The sequence below is a fragment of the Eriocheir sinensis genome, chromosome 33 (assembly GCF_024679095.1).
Source record: "Eriocheir sinensis breed Jianghai 21 chromosome 33, ASM2467909v1, whole genome shotgun sequence".
In the NCBI taxonomy this organism is placed as follows: Eukaryota; Metazoa; Arthropoda; class Malacostraca; order Decapoda; family Varunidae; genus Eriocheir; species Eriocheir sinensis.
The window spans coordinates 5478636-5493635 of record NC_066541.1 but is presented as its reverse complement, the minus strand read 5'-3'; the positions used below and the strand labels follow the sequence as shown (position 1 = coordinate 5493635).

General features: G+C 41.7%; 1 protein-coding gene across 8 annotated transcripts in view; it reads right to left on the bottom strand.

Annotated features, from left to right (window-relative positions):
- Nucleotides 1-15000, bottom strand: part of LOC127006615 (nitric oxide synthase-like protein) — a 173529-nt gene that overhangs the window by 101782 nt on the left and 56747 nt on the right. For 4 of the 8 annotated variants that reach the window (XM_050876720.1, XM_050876717.1, XM_050876718.1 and 1 more), the window contains one exon: nt 3600-3659. The exons of the other annotated variants lie outside the window; for them this stretch is intronic. The gene's annotated coding sequence lies outside the window, so the exon portion shown is untranslated. The remainder of the gene's footprint in view (nt 1-3599; nt 3660-15000) is intronic. 8 annotated transcript variants of the gene reach the window in all.

The following is a 15000-nucleotide window of genomic DNA, read 5'->3' as shown; positions in this document are numbered from 1 at the left end:
TTTTTATGTCAAGCAATATACATTCTCCTACCTTTTCTTTTCCCTCCTCCCATCTGTGTGTGTGTGTGTGTGTGTGTGTGTGTGTTGTAAAGTTTAGAGTCGAAAAAAAAAAAAGTAAGAGGTAAGTAATAACCAGGTAGATTCATGTAACGGGTAAGGGAAAAGGTAAGCAAACAGGTACGGCAACAGGTGAGTGAGGGACAGGTAACATCAGGTAACGGGAGGTAAGAGTGACACGCGGAAGGTCAGGTATTCTTGGCGCTGATTGAATGCAGGTGAGCGAACATGTGTCTCGAGCAGGTGTTCGATTAATGGTATGAAACTACACAGGTAAGTTCACGGTGCGCTCTCTCTCTCTCTCTCTCTCTCTCTCTCTCTCCTGCATACCTGTTTACTGAAGGACAAGACTAAATGGTGTATACTTAAACGTCGTCTTATCTTCTTCAATCACCATCATCACCATTCCCATCATCACCACCACCACCACCACCACTATTAACACTACCACTACCGCCACGGGTCACACTTTTCATCTATTTTATTCATTTTCACTTCTTCACTTTCTCTTTTGTCTCTTCTATTTCCTTTCATTATGTTTCACCTCACCTATATTCTAACACACTTTTAACGCATTTTATCGCTTTAAGGGATGCGTTGAGTCCACTTAGGAGGAGTGTTAAGATTGTCTTCCTCTTCAAAGCCATATGCCGAGTAGTTAGTTTCCTCGTCTCCCACAGACGGGGTTTGTATCGGCCAAGATAAAAAAAAAAAAAAAAGGTTTAGGAGAGACTGTAACATCCAAAGTTTCGAAAGCGATTTACAAGTTTTTGAAAGAGTGTAATATAGTTCCCCACATTTCTATAGTTATTAACAAGTTTTGAGAAAGTTTCGTACTCCGGTTTTTATATGCTCGAATCCAGTTATGGATTTTAAAGAGGAATGTAACTTAGGCACATATTTTAAAACATTTCTGGGTTTACACACCTAAATTTGAAAAAAGTTTTTGTAGAGGTTGTGGGTGTTTCCATGGGTAGTTTTGTGAGCCTGGTGATAGTTTGAAAAAGCTTCTGCACCATGAATGTGAAAACACTCATGAGAACCTGACTAATCTCTTTTGTGGACTTTGGAAATATTTGTTGTGAAAGCAGAAAGCGATTAAGAAAACGGGCTTTATACTTTTAATATATCAATAATGTGCAATGGAAGGAGTTTTAATAAGTTCTCTCCAACACCTTCAAAGTTTCGACTGAGATCTAAAACTTGAAAAAGGGTGTAAACTATATATATACCGTAACATAATTCCATGGTTAATAACAAAAGTAGTGTTGATTAAACTGTGGCAATCCAGGATTTCACATTGGCCTGTGTTACGGGTAATTGGTTGTTACCCACCACAGGCTCTCTATTAGGGCCAACGGACCAGAGATAAGCACCGCAGCCACACGCAGGTAGAGCGCATGCAGCCACCTTTAACGTTTACAGCTCTTGGTGTGATGGATAGGTTTCGAAATACTGAAATTTGAATATTCCCACGTACCAACAGCAATCATAGTAACATTTTATATAGTTTGACATGCCTTTTATTAAGCTTCGGACCTGATTCATAAATTTCGAAATGGTGGAACTTATATTTTTTGCAGTTTTTCGGATAAGCATTAGGTTTTGCAACTATGAAACAGACTGAAATATTTTACCCCCATCAGATGCAAGTAAGATGCGTCACTGAAGCGTTGCAGATGTTTGTGTTTCGTTTCGCCTGCTTCCGAATTGTTTAGTGTAATTGAAACACGAATACTGTTTTTTTTTTGTGTGTGTGTGTCGTTTTAATTAGTTCTGAATACGTTTAGTGGAATTGAAACACACATACATAGTGGTAGCTATTGTTTGTGCTTCCTTACGCTTGCCTCTGAATCTATTTAGGGGAATTGGAACACACATACGGCTTTTTGCAGTTTGTACCGTTTCATTTATTTCTGAAGATGTTGAGGGGAATTAAAACACACACACACACACACACACACACACACACACACACACACACACACACACACACACACACACACACACACACACGCCCGTAGTGGTTTCCGTTGTTTGTGAATCGTTGGTTGGGTTCCGATTGTCTGGCGAGAATCGAAACAGGAGGATCAGAGAGAATCCAAGACAGCCAACGCCCAACTCTCGGCGCGCCCTTAATGCATTCAGGAACCAAATTGCATCGCTTATTCGGCGCTTCACAAACTGGGCCTCGATGCATGGAGTGTCTGTCTGTCTTGTCTCGGGGCACAGCGTCTTATAAATCTCCGAGGCAAGGAAGAGTTGTTAAAAATTGGTCCTTGTTTACTTCTTCCTTTTCTTCACTATTCTTGTTTTGTTTTCTTCCTCTTCTTCTTTTATCTCTTTTTCCTCTTCTATCTCTTTCTTCTTCATTAATCTTTACTTCTTCTCTCTTCTTCCTCTTCTCATTTTCTTCCCACTTATTTTCATTTCATCAATAAACATTTTTCTTTTCTTCTCTTACCTCTTTCCCTTCCTTTCCATGCCTTCCTTTCTTCACTTCTCGTCTCTTCTTTCTCTTCCCTTTTTCTTTATACTATTTTTTTCTTCTATTTCCTTTTCCTTTTTCCTATTCTTCTTCTCGCATCTCATCTTTAATTTCTTGTTTTCCTTTTCACCATTCTTCTATACTCATTTTCATTTATACTCTTCCTATTCTTCTCTTTTTCCTCTTCACTATTCTTTTCTTCCTCTCATAACTCTTCTTTTTCTTCTTCTCATATGTTTCCTCTTCTCTTTTTCCTCTTCACTGCCATTCACTTTTCTCATCTTATCTCTTCTTCTCTCGCCTCCTTTTCTTCTTCACTATTCTTCACTTCTCTTCTTTTTCCCATCTCTTCTTCCTCTTCTTTTCTTATTTGCATTTCCTCTTCACTTTTCTTCACTTATCTTCTCGTATTTTTTTTACTCTTAATGATTTTTCCATTCTCCTCTCTTCTTATTTTTCCCTCTTCACTTCTCGTCTCTTTTTGCTCTTCACAATTCTTCATTTCTCTTTCCGCTTATTGCTGCGAACAAAAGCCTCCATTCTATTTCTTTTTTCCTCATTGTTTTCCTCTTGTCCTTTCTCCTTGCTTCAGTCTCACTTTTCCACTTTTTCCTCTTAACTGCTTTTTTGCCCCTCATATTGTTTCCTAACCTAACATTTCCACTTTCCTGCTTTCGTCGTTATTCTTTTTTTCTCTCTTAACTCTAACTTTTATATTTTTCTGCTTTCCTCTTTAATCACACTTTATCTTACCTCTATTTTTTCCACTTTTCGTTTCCTATAAAATCCCACTTTTCTCTTAACTTTAACTTTTCCACTTTTCTCTTTCTTTTTTTTCCGTAATTACTTCCCCTTTCTTTGCTTTTTAATTACATGTCTACTTCTCTTTAAGCCTGTGATTGAGAAATACCCATGAGAACCAGACTAATCTCTTTTGAGGCCTTTGGAAATGTCTGTTGTGAGAGTCGAAAGCGTCTGAAAACAGGGGCTTTGATTGTGTCTGATCAAAATGTATTAAGTCAAGGTTAGGTCAACGTGTACTAGTCAAACATACCTTTTATTCCTTTGCCGGTTGTATAGTTCCGTTTTCCTTCGATTGGTAAAGTTCGTCCCGCTGTGAAGGAGATAAGATGTTTGTTAGCATCTTCCGTAATTATTATTGTTATTATTATTTTTTACAGCTAAGGAAACGGCTTAAGGGCAGCAACAACAACAAAAAGGTGTAAAAAAAAAAAAGCCCGCTAATCGCTGTTCCCACAAAGACAAAAGTAATAAATGTCATATAAGTGTAATACAGATATGATTGATGGTAAATACATGTCTTTCTCCATCTATAAGAGAGATTAAAGATTTTTTTTTTTTTTTTTGCATAATTCCAAGTATCATAGATGTGAAAAAAAAATGATGTTACGGTCTTTCGCAAAACAGTGTTATAAAGATGTAACTTTATATAAATCAGTGTAAATCCAGGTCAATAAGTGTTTTTCTTGTAGGAGAAAGGAAAGTTGAGTTGTGGTTTTCGCAGTTCCATTATAAAGAAAATTATGAATGCATGTATATGTTGATAAATTTGTTCCTTCCGTTGTGACAGATAGGAAAAAAATATATTTTAATGATTTTTGTAATTCCAATATAAAGATATTCTCTCTCTCTCTCTCTCTCTCTCTCTCTCTCTCTCTCTCTCTCTCTCTCCGTGTACCAAGACAGTGATATTTACAGTGAAAAATTATACCAAGGTTGACATTTAAACATTCCGGTATATCCGTGTGCTAGTGTTGCTGCTGCTGTTGGTGGTGGTGGAGGTGGTGGAGGTGGTGGTGGTGGTGATGGTGGTGGAGGTTGTGGTGATGGTGGTAGTGGTGGTAAAGGTTGAGGTGGCGGCGCTGGAGATGCAGACAAACAATGACAAAATTCACTTCCGTACGACCAGAAATACCCGTCACCCCCTTCCCTTCCCTCTCCACACCATGACCTTTTCTTCCTCTCTCCCCTCCCCTCCCTCTCGCTTACCCATGCCATCATGACCTTTACCCTCTTCCTCATCCCTCACTGGTCTGGTCCTCCCCTCCCCCTCTATCTCCCAAAGTTTGTACCTTAAAAATGACCTTTCACTTATTTCCCCTCCTTCTTTGACCTCATCCTGACCTCTTTCCTAATACTTTTTCCTATCACTCCCAATGGGGAGGCGGTGGCTAAGTGGTTAGCGTGACGGCGCCGTGTCCAGGACGACGTGGGTTCCCGCCCAGCCCGGTGCCACAAGCTGGGATTTTTCAGTCACCGCCGAGTGGATTAAGACTTCCCACCCGGACTTTAGATTCTCTCTTTAAAAGAGCCAAGCAAGATGGCGCCTCTATGAACACTTGCCTGCGCCGCAACGGACTGGGGCCACGAAAGCCTACCGCCCCCATCTGCCATTCCCTCTTTTTTCACATTATTTTACCCTTATCTCCCCTTCACCTCCGTATTCTGATATTCAATTTTCCCATTCCATCTTCTGCAATTCCCTTCCCTCTCTCCCAGTTTCTCTTCCCCTCACCTCCTTTCTACCCTCCATAACTTCCTACGATTCCCTAATTTCTCCTCCCCGTCCATTCCCTCAACTATCCATCACTGCTTTTCCACTGTTTGCTTCCCCTCATTATTTCTGACATTCTTCTTACCCCTTCCCAATTGCTTCCTCTCCTCCTCACCCTTCTACCCTCCATCTTCTATTGGTGTCCTCCCTTTTCCCTCATCTGGCATTCCTTCCCCTCACCTTCTCTCTACCTTCAATAACTTCCTACTGATTCCCTCATTTCCCCTTCTTTATCTGACCTTCCTATCACCTCTTCCCTAGTGTTGTCCTCCCCTCACCTTTTCACCATATTCGATAACTTTCTCTTGTTTTTTCCCCATTCCTTTTTCTGGTCATCCATCCCCTATCCCATTGTGCTCTTCCATTTACCTCCCCCTTCCCTCCGTCTATTACTTCTCCTCTCTTTCCTCCTCACTATTTTTCACTTTTCTCATATATTTTTTCCTCTTCACAATTCTTAAATGTCTTTCCGCTTATTGTATCTTCTCTAATATCTTTTCTTCCTCATAACAATTATTTTCCTCTCTCATCTTAATCCTCTTCTTTTCTATATCCTCTTCACTGTACTTCTCTTCTTCTCATTTCTTTTTCCTCTTCTTCTTTATCTCTGTTTCCTCTTCCCTTTTCTTAATATATATTAATATTTCTCATCTTTTTCATCTTCACTGTTATTCACTTTTTTTTCTCTCAACTCCTTTTCTTCTTCTTTTCATCTTCCTACTGAGTCCATCCTTCTCCTTGATCAATCTTGTTCCTCTCTTATGCTTCCTGCTGCTACCCTCTCCCTGACCTGCCACCCCCCCTCTCCTCCCTTCCCTCCCCTATACCCTCCGGCCCCTTCCACTCCTCTCTTTCTTAGCGTTTTCCACTCCCTTCTCCCTGATCAATCTTGTTTCCTCTCCTACTCGTGCTCCCTGCTTCTCTCCTCTCCCTGAACTTCCACTCCCCCCCCCCCGCCCCCAGGCAAGCATGAACCCTGACCTCTGGCGACCTTCAGCTCATAAACTTGTTGACATAAACAGGTAATTACACCCCCCTTTTCGCTCCCCATCCCCCTTCCTCCTCACCCTCTTTCCTCCCCTTTCCCTTCCCTTCTTCCTCCTCTCCTTCCCCTCCAGCCTTTTAATAGGTTTTTGAGAAAGGGTGATATGCCTTAAGGGAGAGCTTTGTTTTTTTTTTCTCTCTCTCTCTCTCTCTCTCTCTCTCTCTCTCTCTCTCTCTCTCTCTCTCTCTCAGGGCCCGCTCAGGACAACCTAATCTTGGGTCGCCTTGTTTGTGTTTAGAATGAGCCAAGAGTCTCTCTCTCTCTCTCTCTCTCTCTCTCTCTCTCTCTCGCCCTAATTTGTCAGCTTAGAGGAAAATAAAAGAGTCAAGTCATCGTTACTAGAGTCTTAGTGATAGTATGAGAAGTAGTAGTAATAGTAGTAGTAGTAGTAGAACAATGTCATTTCTACCGATAGTTCAGTAAATACCAGAATTGGGATTAACTACCTTATAATTACTGCACCGTATTTTATTATTGTCGTTGTTCTAATTGTTGTTGTTGTTGTCGTAATAGGAGTTGTTATCTCTGCCCGTCGTTAATCTTCCAGTAATTACAGGTATAATGAGGTTGGCAGCGTTTATAGGTATACACGGTCCCGCTACCTGTGCCAATTACCTGTGTCCTAGTTAATTAATCTTAATGAGGCCAATCACAAGGTAATGGAGGTGTTCTTGAGTCAATCAGGTGAGTGCATCATTTTCTCTTAGGGTAATCAAGAAACAATTACCCAGACTGATGGATGCTGAGATAGAGATGGATGAAGGAGAGAGAGAGAGAGAGAGAGAGAGAGAGAGAGAGAGAGAGAGAGAGAGAGAGAGAGAGAGAGAGAGAGAGAGAGAGAGAGAGAGAGAGAGAGAGAGAGAGAGAGAGAGAGAGAGAGAGAGAGAGAGAGAGAGAGAGAGAGAGAGAGAGAGAGAGAGAGAGAGAGAGTGGCAGGCTGTCAATAAAAGCGAGAGACCAATCACTTCAGCTCTTCTAATTACTGGCAAGACAACAATAAAAAAAAAGGAAAAAAAAAAAAGAAAAGAGAACGAACTCCAGTACCAACCACCCGGACTGTAACACATGAGAGAGAAAGGAAAGCCGTAACCTTGCTATCCGATTTCTTTGACTTTTCGCCTTTTCTTTATGACTTGAAGAATGAAGGGAAGACTAAATCGATAATGCATTTCTAAGTCCCCTGAATAATCCCATGACGCAACCGTGACGTCATGCAATAACTTAAAGAAAACGGGAGGAGGAGAAAAGTGTAGGCGGAGGCGAAGGCGGCGGCGGCGGAGGAGGAGGAGGAGGAGGAGGAGGAGAGGGGAGGTTTTGTAATTGTATCTGCATCGTTTGGAAGTAAATTGAGAGAGAGAGAGAGAGAGAGAGAGAGAGAGAGAGAGAGAGAGAGAGAGAGAGAGAGAGAGAGAGAGAGAGAGAGAGAGAGAGAGAGAGAGAGAGAGAGAGAGAGAGAGAGAGAGAGAGAGAGAGAGAGAGAGAGAGAGAGAGAGAGAGACCTCTCACATAGTAGAATCAATGACACTCTTGATCCTCGTGGCACTTGAGGAGGACGAGGAGGAGGAGGAAGAGGAGGAAGAGAAGACAAAGAAAACGAAAGGAGAAGATGAGGATAATGATGATGATGTTGAGAAAGAGGAGAAAGCAGAAGACGAAGATAATGCCAAGGAAAAAGAAGAAAAAATAATGATGATGATAAAAACGATGACGATGATTGGAAAGACAAAAAAAATGGAAATAGACAGGTAGAAAATGTTGAAAAAAGACGGAAAACAAGAAAAAGAAAAAGAAGAAGAGATGGAGAAGAGAAGAAAAAAGAAGAGGAAAAAGAAAAAAAGAAGAGGAAGAAGACGAAGGAAAAGACGATGAAGGAAATAAAGATGAAGAGGTACTAAAGGAATAAAGAACAGGAGGAAGAAGATAAAGAAATATAATATATGAAGAGTTAGACGAAAAAAAAAATGGGGAAACTATAATAATAAGAAAAGGAATAACCAGGAAAAAAAAGATGACGTAGAAGAGAAATAAGACAAGGAATGTAAACGAAACAAGGAACATAGAAACAGTAAAAAAACAATAGAAAAAAACAAAAAACAAATAATACAAATGAACGAGGAACCAGAAAACAAAGGAGCCAAACCAGAAAACTCGAACCAAAAGAAGACAGGAAGAAAGGCCAAAGAAAATAGGAAGAAAAGTCAAGAAAATCTTCCCTCAGCCAAGCCCTTAGCACACACGGGCCGGGTTTTGTTTGTTTACTTTTAGGTGAGAGAGAGAGAGAGAGAGAGAGAGAGAGAGAGAGAGAGAGAGAGAGAGAGAGAGAGAGAGAGAGAGAGAGAGAGAGAGAGAGAGAGAGAGAGAGAGAGAGAGAGAGAGAGAGAGAGGAAACTAATGAGATATTTGAGCTATTAGCAATCTCAACACAATCTTTCTCTCTTCTTCTTCTCTCTCTCTCCCAATAGCTCCATTTCAACAGACAAAAGATCCTATATTTGTCCTTTCTCTCCCCCCCCCCCTGACTGACTTGTGGTGGTGGATTTAAAGAGAAGGGAGATAATATGGAGAGAGAGAGAGAGAGAGAGAGAGAGAGAGAGAGAGAGAGAGAGAGAGAGAGAGAGAGAGAGAGAGAGAGAGAGAGAGAGAGAGAGAGAGAGAGACACTTGATTGTATAAATAGCAAAGAGGTTGATAGAAAGGTGATTAAACACGTGGGGTGATGTTAATAGGTGTGTGTGTGTGTGTGTGTGTGTGTGTGTGTGTGTGTGTGTGTGTGTGTGTGTGTGTGTGCGCGCGTCTGCAACCACACAGTTTTATTAATTCATACACACATACATACACACATACATACACAGACAAAAGTAACACACAAACAAACAATTATCCAGACAAACACAGACACACTGACATAGACAGACAGGCAGACAGACAGATCGACAAAGAAAGAATAAATCACTTGTTAGGAGGTAAAAAACGAGAGAGAGAGAGAGAGAGAGAGAGAGAGAGAGAGAGAGAGAGAGAGAGAGAGAGAGAGAGAGAGAGAGAGAGAGAGAGAGAGAGAGAGAGAGAGAGAGAGAGAGAGAGAGAGAGAGAGAGAGAGACAGCGGTGACAGATTTTTCATAAATATTCCACTAACGTCAGAAACTTCTCTCCCTTTTCCTTCTCTTTTCCCTCTTATTTCCTCCTTCATAAATTTGCCTTTCTTCCTCACCTCCCCAGTCTATCCTTTCCCTATCCCTCAACGTCCTCTCCCTCCCTTCATTCCTCCTGACTCAAAACTCACTTTCTATCACATCAAAACAAAAACAAACACAAAAATTATGGAACGCAAACCAAAAATAGCAAGAAACTAAAAATATCGTTCTTCATTTCTAATTTTTCACGACGCAACTGCTACTGAAGTTTCCATAAAGGGAGCAGATTTAAGGCAAAGGGAGATGAAGCACTCTAGTGGGACGTAGAGAAAGGGAGAAGGTATAGAGGCTGATAGGGTGGGCAAAATGGGACGGGAAAAGGGAGGGTAGAAAAAGGGCGTACTAAGCCCCATAATGCGTTGATGGGAGGGTTTAGCAGCAAGGAAAGGGAGAGAAAGGGAGATAGATAGAGATGGATAGACAGACAGACAGATAAGGCTATGGGGTTGTGAGAAGGTGGGAAGGAAGAAAAAGGAGAAAGAAAAGAAAAGAGAGAAGGGAAGAAGTGACAGGGGGTGAAGGGAAGAAAAGAAAAGGAAATAGATGAAGAGGTAGATTGTTCTAAAGTTTTGAAGAGGAGGAAAGGGAGAAAGGAAAAGGGGGAAGGGAGAGAAGGGAAGGAGAAAGGGGGGGCAGGGTGAAGAGAAAAAAAAAATGAAGAGACAGATGAAGAGAGGTGCATTAAGTTTTGAGGCTGTGAAGAGAAGGGAAGCGAGAAAGAGAGAAGGGGAAGGGAGAGAAGGAAAGAAAAGGAAGAGACAGACGAAGAGAGGTAGATAAAGAGCTGAAGTTGTGAAGAGGAGTAAAGGAACGAAGAGAGAAAGGGAAGGAAAGAAAAGGAAAAGAAGAGGAGACAGACATACGAGGAGATTACTTTCTTAGGTTGTGAAGAAATAGAAAAAAAGAAGGGAGAGAAGAAAGGAGGATAGAGAGAAGGGAAGAAGGAAGATAGAGGAAGAGAGGTGTTTGTGAGGTTATAAAGGGAAGGAAGGGAGAGAAGGGAGGCAGAAAGGGCAGGGGAGAGAGGAGGGAGGAAAGAAAGGAAACGAAGAAAGAAAAATACAATGGGGAAGAGAGGATGGAAGGGCGGTGAGGTTGTGCAAACAGAAGGAAAAGGAAAAAAGAGGAAGAAAAAGGAAGGAAAGAAGAGAAAAGGAGAGAAAGGTGAAAATCGTGGGTATTATAGAGAGGAGAAAAAGAGGAGAAGAAAGGAGAAACGAGAGTATAAAAGCAAGAGAAGAAGAGTTTGGATGAAGAGGAGCAAGCGGACAAGAAGGAGAAAGACAAAGAAAAGAAGGAGGAAGGGAAAGACAAAGAGGAGATGAGGAGGAAGACAACCAAAAGAATCAGATTAAGAAAACAGAGGAAACGTGAAGGAGGAAGATAAATTAGAAAGAAAAAACAACACAGAAGAAGAGATGGAGGAGGAGGAGGAGGAGGAGGAGGAGGAGGAGGAGGAAAAGAGGAGAAGGAGGTCTTCCTAAGAGGCTCCTGCAACACTTTTCAAAGAACCAACGACAGCTCGATACGGGTCACTAGGAGGAGGAGGAGGAGGAGGAGGAGGGGACGGAGAAGGAGGAGAGGTGGTAGTAGTGGGTGTGCTATATAACTCCTCCTCCTCCTCCTCCTCCTCCTCCTCCTCAAACGGCCCCGCCCATCCTGAATCGCAGCATAAGAATTCTCCTTTGCGCTACCTCCACCATAGCCTCCTCCTCCTCCTCCTTCTCCTCCTCATCCTCCTCTTAATTCCACCTTTTTTCGAGGGTGCGTGGGCGGACAAGGAGGAGGAGGAGGAAAAGGAGAAGGAGGAGGAAGAGGAGATAGAGGAGGGCGAGGAGGACGACGACGACGATAAACAGGAAGAGGACGTGAGAGAGCCGGGGAAAGGACGAGGAGGATGGCGAAGAGGACGAAAGGAGGAGGAAGAGGGGGTGGAGGAGGAAGAGGAGGAGGACGAGAAGAGGAAGAAGAGGACGAAGGAGGAAGAAGAGGAGGAGGAGGAGGAAGATAAGGAGGAGGAGAAGAAGAAGGAGAAGAAGGAGGAGGAGGAGGAGGAAGATAAGGAGGAGAAGAAGGAGGAGGAGGAGTACAAATAGGAAGAGAACGTAAAAGAGGATGAGGATGAGGATAAAAAAAAGAACAAGGAGGACGGAGGAAGAAGACGAGAGGAGGACGAAGAGCACGAAAGGAGGAAGAGGAAGAAGAGGAGGAGGAGGAGGAGGAGGAAAGGGAAACAACCAATAATAAAAAAAAATACAAGAAAAAAACAAGCTTCGAAAACTGAAACGAAAATAAAACTCTTGACGGACATAAATAAAACGAAAAAGTAAATAAACCAAAAAATGAAGGAAGTTGCAAAAAGGTGAATGGAAGGAAAGAGAAAAATGAAAACCCAATTAAAAAAGAGCAGTGTAAAAATTCTGGGGTGAAACTATATGGAAGAGAGAGAGAGAGAGAGAGAGAGAGAGAGAGAGAGAGAGAGAGAGAGAGAGAGAGAGAGAGAGAGAGAGAGAGAGAGAGAGAGAGAGAGAGAGAGAGAGAGAGAGAATGTTCAAATTAAGAGAAACTGTTTACTTCATTCGTTCCTTTTGCCTTCCTCCTCTTCCTCCTCCTCCTCCTCTTCCTCCTCCCAAATTATCCACCGTCCCTTTGGTTAAACGAGAGAAAAGAATGTTGCTCTCTTTCTCTCTCTTTCTTTCTTCTTTCCTTTTTACTCATCTTATTTTCCTCCTTTATAATCTCTCCATCTTTGCTTTTTGTTTTCTTTCCATATTTCTTTCCCTTGTTCATCGTTTATCTTCCTTGACGTTACCTCTTCTATCTTCCTTAACGATGTCTTTCTCATATTCTCTACATTTGTTTCGCCTTGCTATCTTTTCCCTTTATCTTTTATTTATTCCTTCTTCCTCACATGTTAGGCTGTATTATTTTCCTTTCTCCCTTTCTCTCATTTTTCTTTCTTCTTATACATCTGTCAAGCTAATACTTTAAAAAATATATATCTTTCTTTTCTTTATTTCTGTGCTGTCTTTCTCCCTATTTTTTTTCTCTTTTATTCTTTCTTTCATCCTTTCGTTCTCCCTCTTTCTTTAATACACTCATTCTCACCTTCCTTTTATATCTTTATCTCTTTTATAATGTTTCACTTTCTTTTCCTTTTTCTTTCCTTCCTTTCTTCTTTCCTCATTTAATCCCATACACATGTCTTACAAATCATCGCAGTATCCTCCTCTTCCTTCCTTCATCCGTCTCTTCGTTCCTTTCTCCCTTTCTTCCCCCCTTCCTGCCTTTCTCACTTGCCACCTGTCCATCACGTCCATTACCTTTCCTCATTAAGGGGAGTTTTTGTTAAGGGGAGAATGAGGGGAGGAAGCTTATCAGGGAGGAGGAGGAGGAGGAACACAAAGGAACACAAAGGAAGAACAAACAACAGTAGACCAGCTGGTCCTTACGAGGCTGTTTGTGACAAGCTACACTAACTATCTAATCAAAGGTGGAAGATGAAGGACAGCAAAGGCGAAGGCTCCTCCCCACCCCCCCATCCCTCCAGCCAAAGCTAGCAGGAAAGGAAAAAGAACCATGCAGCATGGAAAAACTGCATGGAATTTATGTAGGAAAGAGGAAAGAACTACCACTACTTCTACCACTAACCGGGCGATAAAAGCGGACAAGGACACCAGTATTCGAAAGAACGTAACGTTATTACGACAATGAGTAATATCTTAGTTGCTGGTTGGATTAAAAATACTTGTCTAATCTATTCTTGAAGCCCGTAACTGTTGTACTATCAACGACATCACAGGGTAGAGAGTTCCAAACATTAACAACTCGATTGAAGAAGTGTTTAGCTTCGTGCGACGAGAATCTTTTACCACTTATCTTCAAATTGTGATTTCTTCTTGTTCTATTTGATCGATCAATTGTAATCTTCCGCATTAATATCACTGAATCCTTTAAACATTTTAAACACTTCTATTAGATCGCCTCGCATTCTTCGTTTTGATAGGCTGAATAAATTTACTTCTTTAAGCCTTTTTTCATATGATAAATTTCTCAACCTAGGAATCATCTTTGTTACTCTTCGTTGAACCCGTTCCAACTTTTCTATGTCTTTTCTATAATAGGGAGACCAAAACTATACACAGTACTCTAGACGGGGTCGAACCAACGAATTATACAGTTTTAATATTACTTTTTCCGATTTATTATTAAAGACTCGTCCGATGAAGCCAACCAATTTTTTTGCAGTTTTAACTACCTCTGAACAATGCTGACCGGGCTTTAAATCGCTTGATATAGTGATTCCAAGATCCTTTTCTTTATTTACTGCAGAAAGTTGTTGGCCATTCATTACGAACCGAACGCGATTGTTATTTTTTCCGATGTGCAACACTTTACATTTGTCAACGTTAAATTTAATTTGCCATTGATTGGCCCAACGTGCAAGTCGATCTAGATCTGATTGTAAAGCTTCTTCGTCGAGTGTCGCAGTTACTTTACTAGCAATTTTTGTGTCATCAGCAAATTTTGATACTTTGCAAGTGAGCCCATCATCGATATCATTAACATAAATTAAGAAGAGCATGGGGCCAAGCACTGATCCTTGAGGTACGTCGCTTCTGACATCGAGCCAGTTAGATGTAACACCGTTTAGAACTACTCTCTGCTTCCGCTCAGAGAGCCAGTCCGCAAGCCAATTATGAATGTTACCCGAGATACCGTGCGCCAATAGTTTGCTGAGCAATCGTTGGTGGGGGACCTTATCACATGCCTTTTGAAAATCCAGATATATGATATTTACTGATCTGCTTTCATCAAACACCTCAAAAATATAATGAAAAAAATCAAGTAATTTAGTCAAACACGAACGTTTACTACGGAAGCCATGTTGCGAATTATTTATTATATTATTTTCTTCGAAGAATTTCACCAGGAGGAGGAGGAGGAGGAGGAGGAGGAGGAGAAAGGAAAACAGAGAGGGAGTAATGGGCGAGGTGAGGGATAAAGTGAGAGAGAGAGATTGTTCTCTCTCTCTCTCTCTCTCTCTCTCTCTCTCTCTCTCTCTCATGCTCTCCAGCACGACTCACGCAAGAGGGGAGTGTCATAAGAGAGAGAGAGAGAGAGAGAGCGAGAGAGAGCTAGAGAGAGAGAGAGAGAGAGAGAGAGAGAGAGAGAGAGAGACTATGGACCCACTGACAAAAAAAAAAAAAATCAAGAAAAGGAGGGAACATGAAATAGCATAATCTACCCTCTTAATCACCCTTCTCCTCTCTCTCTCTCTCTCTCTCTCTCTCTCTCTCTCTCTCTCTACCCCAGTCTTCCTCTCCTTTCCTCTCGTCTCTTGACCCTATCCCTCTCCCTGCCTCCATCTCTCCTTTACTCTCCCTTACCTCCCTCCACCCACCCCTGAAAAAGACAAGAAAACTGGCGCTCCAAAACATAATTGGGGAAGTTTCTTAAAAGAGTAAAATTCGTCCCTTGTGGGCCCAAGAAGTTAATTAGATGCGCGGAAGCGTCGGCCAGGTGTCCAGGCAGGTAGATTTATGCCGCTCGCCCGGATGAGAGAGAGAGAGAGAGAGAGAGAGAGAGAGAGAGAGAGAGAGAGAGAGAGAGAGAGAGAGAGAGAGAGAGAGAGAGAGAGAGA